Source organism: Mytilus edulis, chromosome 2 (assembly GCF_963676685.1).
Source record: "Mytilus edulis chromosome 2, xbMytEdul2.2, whole genome shotgun sequence".
Lineage (NCBI taxonomy): Eukaryota > Metazoa > Mollusca > Bivalvia > Mytilida > Mytilidae > Mytilus > Mytilus edulis.
Window position 1 is genome coordinate 64,621,202 of NC_092345.1, and position 19,801 is coordinate 64,641,002.

General features: G+C 30.9%; 1 protein-coding gene across 1 annotated transcript in view; it reads right to left on the reverse strand.

Moving 5' to 3' along the window:
* LOC139512685 (carboxyl-terminal PDZ ligand of neuronal nitric oxide synthase protein-like) overlaps positions 1-13,840 on the reverse strand; it is an 83,230-nt gene extending 69,390 nt beyond the window's left edge. The window contains exons 1-3 of the mRNA XM_071300487.1: positions 13,761-13,840; positions 7,202-7,276; positions 6,030-6,104 (exon numbers count right to left, since the gene is read on the reverse strand). The gene's annotated coding sequence lies outside the window, so the exon portion shown is untranslated. The remainder of the gene's footprint in view (positions 1-6,029; positions 6,105-7,201; positions 7,277-13,760) is intronic.
* Between the last annotated feature and the right edge of the window lie 5,961 nt (positions 13,841-19,801).

Here is a 19,801-nt window from a genome sequence, read left to right on the forward strand (position 1 = left end):
GCTTGTGCAAAACAATTAAATTTATGTAATAATTAAAATTAATTTATGTAACTTCATTGGTTGATTATACATTGATTAAGAGGTTATTCAACAATCATGTTTTGCAAAGTTTTTGATCATTTTAGCCAGAATGCAAAATCAAATGTAAATGAATATTATATGAGACAGTTAAAATCAACCTAAACTCAGTCATTGCAATAAAACTTAAGCAATTAATTGTTTTTGTCACAAATAAACAAACAAAAACCAGATTAATGCTGTAATTTTATAATTAAGATTAATTGATGCATCTAATTGCATTTTGTGTATTGAGGTTAAATTGCAAATCAATATTGTAATTTGTTTATGCTTAATCAAACATTGCTTGACACATCTTTTTTATGTGAGCAATATTGCCTCTGATTATATTTTCTCAGTTTTCTACATAGCTTCACACTAAATCTCAGGATTATCTGGATGGAGTTAAAAAGTATTAAATATATATTAAGCATGCCTGTTTAGGAAAAAGTTCTGTACTGTACAATTGGCTGATGTAATATTAATGTCAAAATTAAAATTTTACTAGAAAATCTAGTTTGCAATGATGCAAACTGATTTTTTTACTTGCCAATATGATTCAATGACATATCAAAGTAATAAGCTCCTTGCCACCAAGGAAATTTAATCTTTTCTTGACTGGTATTTTTTTCCCCATATCCCTTCCTGAGCATAATATATCTGTTCAAAATAAAAGTACTGGATATCATTTATCATATAAATTTTCATGAATTACTGTAAAAACATTATTTGTTTACACAACAAGATATTGAAAACAAACTATATCCCACTCATTATCAGATATTGATTATAAATTCCATTCTCAGTGGGTATGATAAAAAATAAATAAAAACAAGATGATTAATTGATAAATTGATTTATCATATTTTGAAGCAGTTTCTGAAAAATAGTTTTAAACAGGATTAACGTAAGTACATTTGTACAACTAGAGTGCACAAGCTAAATTGTCTTGCCTGCTTTACTGACCATTGATTTTATGTTGAAAGTCTTAAAGACAAGGTTTTAACTACACGTAAACTCTGTCTGATGAACATGTAGACATGTGACGACGGTGACCTATAGTTGTTAATGTCTGTGTCATGTTGGTCTCTTGTGGACAGTTGTCTCATTGGCAATCATACCACATCTTCTTTTTTACATTACAAGGATCCCATATACCAAATATTTTAATCCTATTACTCATTATAGGTTTGAAGTTTAAACAACTTTTTTTTTTTTCTGGACATATGACAGATTGAAACTTTGTAACATAAGTTATCTGCAAACAAGGTATAAGGCATCCAGGTCTTCTTTCTTCCGAAATATAAAAGCTTTTTACAAATATTTTACATTGCCGCCAGGAGATAGTGATCCCTGTCTGGGATACTGAGACTTTTGTCGCACGTAGACAATAATCAAGATTGAAACAAGAGTGCACAAAAGGAATTGTCAGGATTGATTAACTGAATATGTCAACAGTCTTCTAGACAAAGGTTTTGCTACATGTGCCAAATAAAAACCATCTGCTGATCAGGTGGTTTTTGTCGAGCCTGCGACTTTTGTCGCAGAAAGCTTGACATAGGAATAGTGATCCGGCGAATCACTAAAGGAAGAATGAAAGGATAGTAACAAACTCTGCATGAAATTTAGATGCCTTTTGCCAATACAACATATAAAATACAGCACAAAATTTCAATTGCAACTTTTTCTTAATCCAATTTTTGGTTAAAAGACATGATATAGTTATTCATGTTATAAAAACAACTTCTTGTATGAAAACAACACATGATTATAAGGCAATAATCAGCTTTCCCCATTTAATAAATCAAGATATATAATTCTAACAAATAATTGTTTGTTTACCTCGTGGAAATGCAAATGGTTACAGAGTGTATACAAATTTTTTTATTGTACATTTTGTAATTTCAAAAATGATACTGTAGTCTAAGAGTAATTAGAAAATTACAGCTTCATTTGGTAAATGTCAGATGTAAAACTGACATTTCTCATGAAATGGTATATCTTTCTTCACACTGGACAAATTACACAGAAGTTTTACATATCAATAACATGATATTAGATAATAAAGATATTTTTTTTTATATTGACTATTATGTAAATTAAAGAATCTAATGCTGTGTTTTTGAAAACTAATAATACAGGAAAGCAGTTGAAAATCTTATTTTAAGCAAAAAGCCCTTCTGACATTCATGCAACATGTAGGGCATTTGCACTAACTTTCAATGAAGTTTAAAAAAAGAACCAACAGCAGTCATTCTATAATGAACAAAGGTAATTGTGCAAAAGCCAGAGAAAATGTATTAACTTTTGACCTTTACAATCTACATGCTGTTACTTTTATGATAAAAATAACCATATACTTATCTAGAAAAAGTTTAATTTTGTATTTTTCTTTGTTTCTTTCAAGGTTGTTCATTTAATTATCAATTGTCTAAATTTTTGTTTAAAGTGTTATTTCCCTTGATTAAAGAAAATGTTACTTGTTATTCCATATTGACACAACTTAGTAGGTTTTCTATACGAATGGGATTTGGAATAAATAAGCACATTCACCTGCAGAAATCAAAGAGCTGATAGCTCTGAGGTGGAAGAAGGTGAATAAAAGGTAACCTGAATTACCACAAAAGCAGCCCCACTTACCAAGGCTGCTTTGATCCATTATCGTTATGATGTATTTTTTTTTCTTCAAACAAGAAAAGGTCATAAGTACATGGATTTCCCATCCGTACAATCATTTTCTATGTTCAGTGGACTGTGAAAATTAGGTAAAATCTGTAAATTGGCAGTAAAATTAAGAAGATCATATCATAAGGAACACATGTGCACTAAGTTTCAAGTTGATTGGATTTCAACTTCATCAAAAACTACCTCGACCATAAACTTTATAACCAGAAGCAGGACGAACGGACAGACCAGAAAACATAATGCCAATAAATGGATCATAAAAATAGTAAGGCTTGTTACATACCCGCCAACTTTTGAAAGTTCCCATAGGGGTTTTTAGTGCACAACAACAATTTTAAGGTTACAATTTTAAGCGAAGTATTTTGCACGATCTGGATTGTCTAGAAAAAGTGTCATATTTGTATGATGAACTTACATGCCTTTTTCTTAAGTCTGTTTGCATGATTCTAGTTATTAAATCGGTAGAAGAGATGAAGCTAGCAGATCAGTTTTTATTTTCTTGCGTAAGAATATTAGATGCTTGTTGAAATTTCCAATTTTAAATTATGCACACAAAGATGGACCTTTAACAGGTTGGGAACAACACTCCAAATGAGGGGTAACCTTATTGGAAGAACATTACAACCCACTGTAAAAAATGAGCACATTTTTATTCATATTATTTGATGAAACTTTCCCCCAAGAACTATGCATCTATTAATTATAAGTACTAAATGGTCAAAATATGTCAAAAGAAAAGAATTTTCTGTTGTTTCTAAACTTATATCTTCTTTATTAACTTGACCCCTCATTTAGAAAAGTTGTTCCAAATATAAGAATTTTCCCACTTTTGAGTTTAATAAAAATCTTAAAAATGTTCTTTCCTTTTTTTCAACAGTAAAATGACCCCTTGTTTTAGGAACAGTCCCTTATTTAAGGGATACCACTCATAATTGGGGGGACTCCGGACAATCGGATACCAAAAACTTCAGCTAAAAATATGCGATTACCCGATATATTCAATTAGACGATGAATGTATATTCAATGAATATTCTACAATAATAAGTAGATCTATTGCTTAATATGTGAAAGGGCTGGAGGATTGATGGAGTGATTTTTATCAGTTACATCACCACGATGTTTGCGAGAAAAATTATCAGCTGATTATGTAGCTAATGATTAAATTTGTTTCCACTTGCAGTTCTTAAATCCTATATTTATTAAAATCAATAAAATGTCCTGAAATATTTATGTAAATTATTATCTTCCATCCATAGTTTCTCTTTACTTGCATGAATTGTTTAGTAAACAAATTATTTACATTTTCACACAGGTAAACTAATTTGGCTATAAATAGATCACAGCATGTCTGAGTGGAATCTCTTATCTAAAATCGTAATTGTTATAATTTTATTTCTTTAAATAATCAAATTTAAATTTATGAAAATAATCATGATTGATAAAATAGTATTGCATAAAGTTTACGCTCTCGGAGACTATTTATGTTTAGGTCATGGTTCTACAGGCTTCTTCACATATTTGTAAACAAACCAATATGGCCGCCACACGTGATTACCTTTGCACATGTGAAAAAAATATTTCTGACAAAAGTCAGATTTCTCTTGTCAAAAGGGATTTATATTTATATTGCAATAAATTATTCAGAAGGAGGTACGTTCAGTTTCAATTATATTTCTTATTCTATGAGCATTTAGAGTTTAATCAAATTCTCCCAACAGTAACGTACTGCTCTTGTCAACTGAGTCTTGAATAATTTTATAAATAGATTCAAACCATTTGAAGTAGAAAGATATCTAATTCACATGACAAGGAAAACAATGAATAAAGACACCAATTTAATAAGAAATAGATCCTTTTTATTTATTAAAAACAAAATCTTCTTGTCTGCAAGATTGCAAATTCGTAACTTCAAGGGCGAGGTTGTAAACAGGGCGAGTTGTCCCGATACCAAATCCACGCATGCGTATTACAAATATCTACAGTAAAAACATCCGGTTACAAGTAAACAAATAACGTTCATGGATTTCATGTGGATAAGATGAAATCTATTAATTTAAATAAATAAAAAGGTCATATTTACGATAGTGATTGTTTTTAAATCCTAATTTACAAATTAAATGATTCAGATGCTTAATCATGTGTAAAAATCGGTGTCAGGAATCTTAAGTTGTTATGACTTGTAATACACAGAAACGAATGCGGCATACGGAGGCTCAATGAGTTTAAAGTCGGTCCCATAGGTCTTCAGAAGACTTGACGTCTTCTTCCACCAAAAAGTATATTCACCTTGCAATACTTAGATTACGGAATAAAAGAATACTTTCATTTTGGTAAATATGTGATTTGATTTCTGAAAAAAACAGATATGCACTCCACTGTTGGCCTCAGTAAATATCAGTTATTCAAAAGCTGAAAACCACATATTTACCTTGTCAAAAAACACTAATTGTATATCATTGAAATTTCGTATTTCTTTTTCATTTGGAATATTCAATATCCAATGGTTTCAGTCAAAAAAAAGATTTTCACAAAATGCATCATGAGTGATGTATATATGTGACATAAAAAAAATAATGGTTTATTTCTTACATGTCTTAACGCTGAATTTTAAAATAATTTGTTAAATTTTTTAACAGTTTCTGAAAAATTAGAAATATAAACCACATTCTTACTTTCTAATATTTTTTTCAATGAGCTAAAAAAGATGAAGAATATATTTATGATAAATGGAGCAGATATACATTTTTTTAAATAATACTTTCAAATATAATACATTTCATGCATTTAGAGCAAAATATACTTTAGATTAACTTAAACAGTTTAAAGTTTAAAAAAATACACATTTACATGGCTGTTTATTGAGGTTACTGGCTCTACTGTCCCTTATTATAACTGCCATGTAGGCCAACTGATTTGAAAACATTTTGTTCAAGTAGTTCTGACTTGTATTCACAAAATTTTAGGAACACTGCATGATTACTGGACAGGTAAACTAGCAACCCCTATTGGAATTGTTTCCCCAATTTTCTTCTTCAGGAAGAAAATTCAAACAAAAGAGTCTGTGTAGTTTAGCAGGTGTTGATGATATTTCAAAACCAAAGCATCTGATTAAGCAAAAATCTAGTTCAAATTAACCTTCAAATGAATTTCAAAAATTTATAACTGGCTCATCTATCCGACAGGTGCATAATACTGATTGATTTATAATAGCATCGTAGAAACCATGTAAAACTAGTAAATTGGTAAAATATAGTTTCATGTCATACTAATTAGAATTAATTCTTACCTCAATAATTTTTCAAACTTGTAAGTCCAAGATAAATATTCAGTTCATACAGAAATTAGCATAATTCCTCAAAACCTGAAAATTATCAAAAGTTAGATAAGAAAAAATTGTGTATCCTGAGATATAGATAATACAGCTTTCCTCCCAAAGATTATTGATTAACATCTGTACTTGATGTATATTTTGGTTGTGAAATGTTTCTATTTGTTACAATTCCATTTCATTATATAGGTTAATTCCCAAGCAATTATCTACACATAAATGGCATAATGCTATAACATAAAGTATTTTAAAGACTTTGAATTTTAATTTCCAGTAAGAACAAAATGTGCTAAGTTGAACTAATATTTTGACTCTTTCTGTGAGAAACCTCATTTAACTGAAATTAATACCCTTACAACATGCACATATGTCTTAAGAATATTGTCAACAATAACATGATTTCAGAGGAACATAGAAACATGAGTCAACTAAAAAGTTGTCCTATGCTTGACAAATGTGGGTTAAAAGCTTAATAGAGCTTATTATCCTTATGGTATGTGCTTTTTTGTAAACTATGCCACCTCAATTAGTATCTGAGATCTGATTTTCCGATACATAAAACTGAGACATTAAAAAAATTATCAGTGTTGAAATTTTAAAACTGAGCCAAAGCACGCTGCTCAATCATGAATTTCGGGTCACATGGCTTCATCTTATGGAATTCAGTCTTGGATGCATCTTAACAATTAATTTTGAAAACACAAAATGAAATACACCACAACCCTTATGTAAAGGGGAAAGCTATCTGTTTACGTCCATGGAAATCTTAAATCAAAACTATTGACACTGTAAAATATTTGTATTTCAGAAGGGACCATACCATAACAACTTAACATTATCCAATATTCAATGAAAAAAACAAAAGGTAAAGATAAAACTTGCCAGACTGACATGTACATGTACACCTTACAATCATTCCATACACTAAATACATCTGATCTATTTGCTTATGGTTTCTAAGAAAGGACCAAACAGCACTGTCACAGCAGCCAGATAGTTATTCCTATGTCACCCATTCTGCAACACTTCATATCTATATTGATCACTGATAAATAAATTGGATTTCAATATTTTTGCCTTGGATCTTTAAAAATACATGCCTTTTATACAGATTTTAAAAAACAACTCACCATGTCTTTTGTTTACTTTTTCTCTCTGTATCATCCCATACACATAAAGTTTATAAATTCTACAATCTTATCAATCTGAAAAACAAAAATTTACCAAAAATTATGTGTTATTTTCTAATATAGGTATATGAAATTCAAATTCTACATATGTCTATCTGATTCAGTAATATATATGATAATCATGATAATGTAAATCAATTTAATTAACTTACTAACAAAGATATATTCAGTAATTGGTAACATGTCAATAACAGAGGTGACTGCCTTTGGATATAAATTTCTAATAATTACATAGATACTGATAAGATGTGATACAAATGTTATACAATGATCATGACAGTCTAATTAAATGTGCTGTAACATTAACATTGGTGATAACATTTCGATTTTTGAATCAAAAAATAGGTATTAAAAATTGAATAATTGGGGTTCTTTGATATGCCGAATCTAACTGTGTATGTAGATTCTTCATTTTTGGTCCCGTTTTCAAATTGGTCTACATTAAGGTCCAAAGGGTCCAAAATTAAACTTACAATAATGTACATGTGGTCATTGGGATATGACATGAATAGTTTACATAAAAAGTTTAATTCAATTAGAAAAAATAAAATTCTAATAATATTCCTACCATAAAATATGACTTTATGTCATAATGTCTACATTTCAAAGAATAAAACCAACAGCCTTAATGAACTCAAAACAATTATGGCAGACAGCAATTAATGAAAATCAGTGGATTACAAGCTGCTGGACAGGAACATTTAGAATGTAGCAAGATAAAAATGTTTTGGGTGCTTGTCACCCGCCTCACCAGTAACATGTCCATATGTTTTCTTTATATTCTTTGAATCAAATATTCCAGATACTGGTTAGTTGGATAATTATAATATAGCATTTACAGTTCACGATTATTGCATGGAGGCAAAAGGGGAATAATTATATTTTAGATTTTTGTTTCAAGCCAATGACAAACTCCAGATTGCCATACTTTCTGAGCACCAGTTGATTATGAATTATGTATTTTAAGTACAGACATATGATATATTTTGACATGGTGAAAAAAATTGTTTTTGAAAAAACGCAGTTTTAAATGAAATATAAAGGGAAAAATTGAAGAACACATACAATTTATGGCCACACTTTAAAGCTCAAATGTTAATGGAAAATTTTTGTGAAAACATGGAAATATTGACTTTAATTTCCCTTTTGTCTGTTGAAATGCAACAATTGTTATTCTTTTAAACTAGTGTTTTTCTTTTTTGTCAGTGTAGAGATAAATATCAAAAGCTGCTTTAAAGTCATACTAGAACACACTTGCGAAATCGCAGGTATTTTAGAGCTCAGTTGTATGTAAAATTGAGAAAGGAAATTGGGAATGTGTCAAAGCGACAACAACCCGACCATAGAGCAGACAACAGACGAAGGCCACCAATGGGTCTTCAATGTAACAGAAATTCAAGCATCTGTAAGCGTCCTTCAGCTGGCCCCTAAACAAATATGTATACTAGTACAGTGATAATTAACATCATATTAAACTCTGAATTATACACAAGAAACTAAAATTAAAAATTATACAAGACTAACAAAGGCCAGAGGCTCCTGACTTGGGACAGGCGCAAAATTGCGGCGGGGTTAATCATGTCTATGAGATCTCAACCCTCCCCCTATACATCTAGCCAATGTAGAAAAGTAAACGCATAACAATACACACATTAAAATTCAGTTCAAGGGAAGTCTGAGTCCGATGTCAGAAGATGTAACAAAAGAAAATAAATAAAATGATAATAATACATAAATAACAACAGACTACTAGCAGTTAACTGACATGCCAGCTCCAGGCCTCAATTAAACTGATTGAAAGATTATGTCTTCATCATATGAATATCAGGCACAATCCCTCCCGTTAGGGGTTTAGTGTCATACTATCATAAAATATATGAGAAGAACATAATCCGTGTCATGCCAACAACTGTTTTTTAAAAATAAATGTGTTTAGTTCCAATGCAAAGACCCTATAAGTGAATCAATATTAAAGCCAAAATATGCAATCTTTAATGACCTGACAACAGTATCGTAACTATATCCCTTCTTAATAAGTCTGTTTAAAGGTTTTGTAAGCTTTTGAGGTGAATACTGACATTTTTGTGCTTTGTAAAGAATATTACCATAAAAGATTGGATGTGAAATTTACCAGAACGTACATGTATAAGATGTCTGCATGTCGAGTTATATTTACGAATTATTTCCTTATACCATGTATACTGATGATAAAATTTAGTAAATGTTTTGACTAGTTTGTGATATCGAAAACCCTGGTGTAATAATTTTTCAGTAATACATAAATTTCTCCTGCTAAAATCTGAAACGTTGTTACATACACGAGCAAATCGTACAAGTTGAGATATATAAATACCATATAAAGATGGTGACAAGGGAACGTCACCATCTAAGTTAACCAGATGCTCCGCAGGGCGCAGCTATATATGACCGCAGAGGTTGAACCCTGAACAGTTGGGGCAAGTATGGACACAACATTTAAGCTGGATTCAGCTCTAAATTTGGATTGTGATTAAATAGTTGACACAGCATAGGTTTCTGACACAGAATGAATGTGGTCTAATGAACTTAAAAGATTTTTTTTGCCTTTGAGCAATTCACTATGCTGTTGAATATTAATCCTCTCAAAAAAATGTTTGAAGAAATTTTCTTTTTATTTATGAAATCTGAAATGAGAAAAATTTACCCCCCCCCCCCCCCTTTTTTTTAACATCCCCCTTTCCCTTTTTCCAAAACTGATCTCAATTCAAATTCCTAATGGAGTTTGCAACAATAACTACTCATTTAAATACATCATAAAATGTTAAAATGTAAAATAAAGTGCTTGTTATCACTGAATGGTAAAGATTGTTTTAATTTATCAGTTGGTAGTAAAAGTGAATATACATTGTTTATTGTATAAAACAATGATTTAAGTTGATTTAACTACTATTCTGGACAAAGAAAGATAACTCCAATTGAAAATTTATTGCTATTGCACAATATTGTGCAATTAGATATGTCTTGCTATTGCGCAATACTGTGCAATTGAAAATATTTGCTATTGCACAATACTGTGCGATTGAAGATTTCTTGCTATTGCGCAATACTGTGCAATTGAAAATTGCTTGCTATTGCACAATACTGTGCAATTGAAGATTTCTTGCTATTGCTGAATACTGTGCAATTGAAAATTTCTTGCTATTGCACAATACTTAATATAATAATTTTGGATCCTGATTTGAACCAACTTGAAAACTGGGCCCATAATCAAAAATCAAGATCAAAAAAGCCTAAGAATTCAATTTTTGTTAAAATCAAACTTAGTTTAATTTTGGACCCTTTGGACTTTAATGTAGACCAATTTGAAAAAGTGACCAAAAATTAAGAATCTACATACACAGTTAGATTTGGCATATCAAAGAACCCCAATTATTCAATTTTTGATGAAATCAAACAAAGTTTAATTTTGTACCCCGATTTGGACCAACTTGAAAATTGGGCCAATAATCAAAAATCTAAGTACATTTTTAGATTCAGCATATCAAAGAACCCCAAGGATTCAATTTTTGTTAAAATCAAACAAAGTTTAATTTTGGACCCTTTGGACCTTAATGTAGACCAATTTGAAAACGGGACCAAAAATTAAGAATCTACATACACAGTTAGATTCGGCATATCAAAGAACCCCAATTATTCAATTTTTGATGAAATCAAACAAAGTTCAATTTTGGACCCTTTGGGCCCCTTATTCCTAAACTGTTGGGACCAAACCTCCCAAAATCAAACCCAACCTTCCTTTTATGGTCATAAACCTTGTGTTTAAATTTCATAGATTTCTATTTACTAATACTAAAGTTATGGTGCGAAAACCAAGAATAATGCTTATTTGGGCCCCTTTTTGGCCCCTAATTCCTAAACTGTTGGGACCAAAACTCCCAAAATCAATCCCAACCTTCCTTTTGTGTTCATTAACCTTGTGTTTAAATTTCATTGATTTCTATTTACTTATACTAAAGTTATTGTACGAAAACCAAGAATAATGCTTATTTGGGCCCTTTTTTGGTCCCTAATTCCTAAACTGTTGGAACCAAAACTCCCAAAATCAATCCCAACCTTCCTTTTGTGGTCATAAACCTTGTGTCAAAATTTCATAGATTTCAATTTACTTAAACTAAAGTTATAGTGCGAAAACCAAGAAAATGCTTATTTGGGCCCTTTTTGGCCCCTAATTCCTAAAATGTTGGGACCAAAACTCCCAAAATCAATCTCAACCTTCCTTTTGTGGTCATAAACCTTGTGTTAAAATTGCATAGATTTCTATTCACTTTTACTAAAGTTAGAGTGAGAAAACTAAAAGTATTCGGACGACGACGACGAGGACGACGCAGACGACAACGCCAACGTGATAGCAATATACGACGAAAAATTTAAATTTTTGCGGTCGTATAAAAATGGATAATTAATGATAGGAAATGAAAAATCATCTCTTTTATCATAAATTTTTGTATTAACCTATTTGTATAGATATCAAGATAGAGGAAAGGGCAGTGGTCATTGTTAGTATTGGCTTTATTTAAAGTAAGTTCAACAGGATAAATTTATACATACTGAAGTCGTCATTATTGACAGCCAAGATATCATCCAAATATCTAAAAGTATTGTTAAATTTTTGTATCAAATGTTGTTTCAATGGGTCTTTGCTAATTTTAGTCATAAATTGTAACACATAACAATACAAAAACAGGTCCGCAATAAGTGGTGCATGGAATTCCAATAACTTGACGATATATGGAATCTCCAAAGCGAACAAAGAAGATGTTATCAAGTAAAAATTCAAGCGCATATATATAGTATCAAAGCATGTCCAATTGACATAGTTCTTTTGTTTATTGCTACTAAAAAATGACCTAAAAGAGTTTGAACATATGTATTCGTATTCTGACTTTTTAAACACCCAGTTAATTAGGGATGTGAATTTTTTCTTAATAAGAATATGAGGCAAAGTGGTATATAGGGTAGAAAAAACAAAACTTTGAACAGATTCAAAATCACCAATATATGCATGCAATTTATCAAGTACTTCCAACAAGTTTTTGACACTCGAAAAGTAATTAATTCCATTATTTTCAAAGGCCTTATTTGAACAATTTATTATCAGGTATTTTATTGTACCAAGTGTGCTAGTAAGTAGAATAGACAATTTAGTAGTGGAACAATGGCTTGAAGATGAAATAAATCTATATTTGAAAGGTTTTCTGTGTAGCTGAATCGGAAGCCAGTACATAGTTGGGACTTTCATTGTTTTTGGTTCTGCTTGTAAAGAAGTAGCTAAAAGTTTGTGTTTGTTACAGATGTTGTTTTCTGAAAATGAAGTCAGTTGGAATATTGGTGAATTCATGATTTCCTGTCGCAGAACCTCAATATAAAATTTACGTCAAACAATAATGATATTATTAGCAGCTTTATAAGCCGGGACAAAAAACAAATTCCTTGGCTAGTTCTTTAAGTTGATGTTTGACACGCGAAATAGGGTTTTTATGGTTGTTGTTAAGAAAAAAAGTAAACTGTTGTAGGATAAATTTTTGTAAAAGATTTTATGTCTGGAGAATTTCAGAAAAATGTACCAAAAGTCATAGGTACTTGGAGACAGGACAATTATTTAAAGCCCTCTCCCTTTTTTTCCAAAGTCCATTTTTTTTCTTTTTTTTTTTTCTGTAAAATTCCATGATTTTTGCGTTTCTGTATACCGGTACTATGATCATACGTTTATTATAGATAAAGTGTATTTGCTATTAACTATCAATTCCATGAATAATTATGAAAATTATGTTTAAAAGTTTAAAAATGGAAGTCTCGTCATAAGTGGGGGTCCACTGACTGCATAAGAGGGGGTCCATCATTTTTTAGTATTTCAAAATAATTTGAAGCAAATTTACAGCTAGTGTTAGCTTCAAATTGGTAATAATTTTAACTTGATTTTTTAAAATATCCTTTGCCTAGAGGCTTCAAATAATTACCATGACCGTTACTTTTGAAAAGAAATTAATTTGATTCATCAAAATCAGTTGATAATTTTATGGTCATAAAGAAAAGCAGAGGCGGATTTAGACGGGGCCAAGGCTGGGCGAGGCCCCCCCTTTTCTGAGAAAAATTTGGTTGATTATATAGGGAATCATTGAACCCCCCCCCCCCCCCCCTGGATCCGCCACTGAGTCCCTATAATATAGATGTACACATAATATAAATATGCAAGTCTGGGAGCAGGGACCTGTATATATGACATATATACCAAGACTGTATAGACTAGGACTAGTACAATCCTTGATACAACTACATACTCTCTATAGTACAAACTTACTCTCCAACTATAAATTATTGAATGGCTCGTAAATTTGCATTTGATCTTTCCCTGTACAGTATACTGCTTTTTTTGTGAACATATAATGTTACACTATCTAATATTTAATACCTGTTGTTTATGTGCTTTGACGATTCTTTTGTTCTTTACTTATCATCTCACAATATTTTATAGCTTGGAAATTCTTTGTTTACATATTTAAAACCCACTTCCGACCGCCACTGGCAAAATTCTTGGTGTCCAGTGAAGAGTTACATTTGGCGGGAAATTTGATATCACTTGCGTTTAAGATTGAAATAAACAATTAATTTCCCCATAGGCGACAATGGTAGCCTTTTTCGAGATACAGACTTTAGAAAGTTGATTTTCTTAACGAAACCTTATTAGAATCAAAGAAAAGTTATTAGGACAGTATTTTTGGTCCAAAAAATATAGCTAGTTCGTGTTGCTTTTCTTAGTGTATAAAATAATGGTACTGGCTACGGTTACATGGAAATGTAACAATAATAAAAATATTATTGTTACATTGGAGACTAAATGCCGGAATGCATGGTTGGGTAAGGACCTGTTTAATTACGAATGTAACAATAATTATTGAGGCTACGGTTACATTGCGTTATTGTCACATGAAAAAAAGCAATGTACGATGGGACTAGTAATATGTACTAAATAATAAAAGTTGAGGACATTTATTACATACATTTATAACATACAATTTATTTACTGTAATTTTTTATTTACAATGACAATTTCTACAAATCCAGTAAGTTGTTTTTAAAGTCCGACATATTTTTGATGAACGAAATTACGTCCTCCACGGATACGTGTACATACAGAATTTCTTAGTATTTAAGTTACAGTTAGCAAACTTTGCTTTTGATTATCAATTTGCGTCAAGTTATAAAGCTGTATGAAATGTATGTCTTGATATTGTTTCAGTTTCGTTTAAAACGCATTCCAAGTTTTATTTTTTTTTTCACCATAAACAAAATTGGTCCAAAGTATAATGACAGTAATAAGAGTAGGTGTGCAGTTAAATACTTTAAAAAAGTGAAACCATTGAACTATATTTTTCGCCTTTGACAGTCACACTCCTAATCTTGAGTAGTATCTTTAAGAACATCAAAACCATTAATACGTAGTAAAACTATTCAAGTTGTACACCATTTGTTGAATAATAATATTTTATTATATATCAGTATTAAATTACAAGTATTGTTTAGTACATATGAAAGAATGAAGCAATACAACTATAGATGATTTAAGTTTAATCAATCTAGCGCACATTGCTGTTTTTCATGTAACAATAACGTAACTACAATGTAACCGTAGCCTCAGTAATTATTGTTACATTTGAAATTAATCAGTTCCTCACCCAACTCTGCATTCCGGCAATTAGTCTCCAATGTAATAATATTTTTATTATTGTTACATTTCCATGTAACCGTAGCCAGTGCCTAAAATAATTTTGTACTTATCTCCCATGCCTATCAATTTTGCCCTTTAAAAAAACGTGTCTTGTCCTAGCGTTGAAAAGTCATCTCAGTGCCTTTAGGGCTACGGAATAATTTTTATTTTGCCTTTTGTATAAAGCAGAGTGCACGAAGTCTCTAATAATAAAAAATAACGGCCGCACATATCGACCAATCAGGATTTATAGCCATACTCTTAATTCTGAATACCATGTATTGCAACCTTAAGGCATGTTAAATTGTAGTGGCAAGTTTAGATTGTAGGCTCTACTTTTCAAATTAATGTGACCAGAGGCGTATTTAGGGGTGCGGGTCCCCCTTTTTGGGAAAAAAATTGGTTGCTTATATAGGGAATCACTGATGCGTGACTGGAGCGGCCCCCTCTTAGGCAGTAAGTGGGCCCCCACCTATGAAAATTTCTAGGCGCTGACTGACCTAAAAGAGGGGGCGCTCCAGTCATGCTTCAATGATTCCCTATATAATCAACCAAATTTTTCCCACGAAAAAGGGGGGGGGCGTGTTCACACTCATACATGTACAAAAATGTACATGTTTTGTAGGGTTCAAACATTTATACATACTTTCCATATAGATTTTTTTCAACCCGATATAGGTGTCATGCATATTTAAAAAGTTTATGTTGATAAAAAGTTAATCAAATCGATTTACATAGAAGTGTGTCATTCCTATTCATGTTAAATGACATGCATGTAAGTGTATTCAAAGAGAACGCAACCTAACGACAAAGAAAACCAAACGGCATCTAGAGGGCATTATTCAACCTTCTTTAAAGACAAAATAAAGAAGTACAGCCATTTTTTTTTAGGATTATATTTGGATTCTGTAAAATATTTTCAACAAATTTTTGAGTTTTACACCTGGAGTGAAACATATACGTAAGTTATGTTTTATGTTGTGCTGTTACACCACTGTTCTATGTTATATTTAAAGGTCATAAACCCAAAATTAAAACTTTACTTCATATATTTGACCACACAGTAAAACCAATTTTAACTTATGGAAGTGAAATTTGGGGTGCTTTATATTCAAAAAAGTTAACTGAAAAAGGAGATGGTTATTTTGAAAAATTATGTAAAGAACTGCAAACTGAATCAGTTCATTTAAAAATCTGTAAATTTTCACTGGGAGTAGGAAAGAGAAGCACAAATATGGCAGTGATAGGTGAGCTAGGGAGATATCCTTTATTTATTGAAGTTATAGTTAATATGTTTTCATACTTATCACGTTTAACAAGTACAGAGGACCAATTATTGTCTGAAGCTCTCCTTGTATCAAAATCCTTATCAAACCATAGTAAGAAAAGTTGGTTTAATTCTATAAGTTCACTAGCAAAATACTTAGACATAAGATTTATCACAAGTTTTTAATATGAAATCAAACTTGAAAAGATTTATTTTAAACAAACTTAAATTAAAGTATAATAAGTTGTGGTATTCATCTTTAAACAATGACAGAAAAAATATGTCATTTGGAAATAAACTTAGAACATACAGACTTTTTAAGAGAAATATATATTTTGAACCTTATTTGGCTATAGGTAATAGGAATCTGAGAATTCAGATGACAAAATTCAGAATAAGTAATCATGATTTAGAAATAGAGAGAGGTAGATACAGGTGACTTCAGGCAATGGATAGAATTTGTAATCTTTGTAAAAAAGAAGTGGAAGATGAACTCCATTTTTTACTTAAATGTTCATCTTTGGAAAGTGAGAGAGTTTCCATTATTTCCATCATAGCTAAAAGTTACAAAAACTTTCACAATTTAGATTATCAATCACAATTTATTTGGCTAATGTCCAATGAAGATAGTCACATTTTTAATCAAGTGAGCAATTTAATTAATAATTTAAATGTTGTTCGAAAACAACTATTAGAAACTTAGTGAGTATATATTTTACTGTAAAAAGACAGAGGCATAATTTAGATATTTGTACAGTTTCTTATTGTAGGATCATAAAAGCACCAGGGGGAAAAACCAGAATATTTAAATTCAGTTTCCTATATTTTTTTAGAATCACTGTATTTGTCAAAGTTGAAACATGATACATTTTTATAAATATACATTAGTGTGTCTTTCTATTCTCTTCGTTGTAATCATTGATTTGATTGTACTCAAATAATTGTAATCATTTTGTAATCATTGTACCAAGTTTAACTTGTGATTATTCTGCCTGTAATGGGCGTCTTTAATTGACAATAAAATATATTTGATTTGATTTGTTAAGTACTCACACGCATTTTTAACCCAGACATATTCCTTATGCGCCTGTAGTGCAGTGGTTTTCGATGTTTTATGTATGTTTTATTTGTTTTTCGGATTTTTTTTAAATAAGACCGTTAATTTTCAATTTGAATTGATTACATAATTCATGTTATACCACATCTCCTTATTTTTTTTTTATAATCTCTAAAATAAAAAAAAAATAATATCACAACTTGTCATTTTACATATTTAGTTTAGTATGTTATAAATCTTTAAAAAAAAGTATCTTTTATTTTTTTAAATATATCCTATTTGTCACACATACATGTAATATGTCTTAAGGTTTAAAGGTTTCAGCTGCTGTTGGTTATGGTTAATATTATATTCTGTGTCCAAAACGGACGTTGATTAGAGAAGCTAAAAATTGGACGTCGATTAGGGAAGCCAAAAAATTGAGGCAAAACCAAAAAAGGATATTTTATTGTGACGTCAGATTTGAACGTCAATTTGAGGAACGGACGTCGATTAGAGACCGGACGTCGATCTGAGTCTAACATATATATAGTATCATAATCTGATATACAAGTAGGAAACCAAATTAATTTTGATCGAGATACAAAAATGTATTCATTCCAAACCCGTATTATAAAATCTCTATTTTCAGACTAAATGATAGCGCAATGGAATTAACTGGAATCCCTAAATTAAATAAAGTTTTAAGTCTGATGGAATTAATTACTACACATCAGACATTTCGTGCCATAAGAGGACACATTAGGAATTATAAATCAGTAACTGGCATCAAGGATCAAAACCGAAATAAATGGCAACGAATTAAATGAATAATGATTGGGTCTGTAGACTAAGCCTTAAGTAGTTTTTATTGTAATAAACCTTGGTATTGTCTATCAAATTGCATGCTTCATCTGTGAATAAAATCGGTTAAATACTTAATAAATAAAAAGATTTCAAAAGTTCAGTAATAAAAATATGTATTGTTATATTGACCGTACCAGAGACATGTCTCTGACCGTACGGAGTCAAGTTGCCATTATTTTCGATACCATATTTGATTTGATTGATATCGGATTTGAATTCGAGTAGCCATGCTTGCTGTGTCTGGTATTCAGGCACTTTTTTGTGACGCTTATGTGTTTCTGTAGACTTTTGTTTAAGAAGTCATTCTTTACAAATTAAACCTGTATCTGATCGTATCTGTTCTATATGTTCAAAACGAATGCGACAACTTCTATAACGGGTTGGTTGACACCGATTTCAGCAATGTTGACTGATTAGTAGATCGACCAGGTCGGTGTAACACTTATCAATTTAAACATTTTAAAAGTTTTGAAATTTTAGATTTTTTTAATTTTGATCAAAGTTTTAAAATATCAAAATTCAAAACGTTTTGAAATTTTCACCAAATAATTAAAATTTTAAAATTCTAAATATTGCTTTTAATTTTGATAGTTTATGCTTCAGTGATTCCCTGTACAATCAACAATATTTTTCCAGAAAACGGGATACCCCCTAAATCTGCCTCTGATTGATTTTGCCCATCATTCTCTATTCTTTATCATTTTTGTCTGTTTTTCTTTATTCTTAACCTTGGATCTGCACACTTTGTCCTTTTGTATCTATTCTCCTATTTTGTCAACCCCAATCAGATAAAACTTCAATTTTATAACATTTCACGGAACAGTATACATGTCCATTTCGACAAACTAACATTTCGCGGGAACAGGTCAACTTCCGCTTTAGTGACGTCAAAACGTCAACTTTCAACTGGAGGATTTTACGTTAGAAAATTTATTTTCTGTGAGAGCAAAATGAAGTCTGAAGTTTCATTAGGATGGGGGCGTTTGAAAGGTGGTTTTAAGCGCTTTCTAGCGCGACCTGCTGTAGAAAAAGTTGGAATTTCCATATTTATCGCTGCTAGCCTTGCCATGTTGAGGACAAACACTTGGGACCATTTCATGGATATGTCAATTTGGTGTGTGGTCTACTTGAACTGGTGCTTTTTTGTGTTGCCTTCTATCAAAGAAAAATTAACATTGACAATGGTTTGGAACGTTGCATATGTGATAATAACCCTGTTCTTGGCTGATGTGTTGTTTTATGGATTGTATGGATACGCAAAGCGACATTTTCTGGAACAAGGCATTGCTATGGAATCTACAGAAATGCAGTCATGGGCGTTTTTCATGAATATCGCAAGAATCTGCTGTATGCTTTTCTGTGTTGTCAGTTCAAGTACAAAATTTGTAAACAGTCTGAGTCCAATGAAGTCACCAAGGAAATCAAGCTTAAGAAAACATTGATCAAATATGAATTTGATTCATAAATTATATTTATAGTTAAAGTATTAATTGCATAATTCTGTAAATAAAAATTTCAATTATAGTTCTTTAAAAATTACATCATTCAATTTCTTCCAATCATTGTTATGACAATCATTGTCCTGTAGTAAAAACATGAAACTATAAATTGGTTTGCATTGAAAAT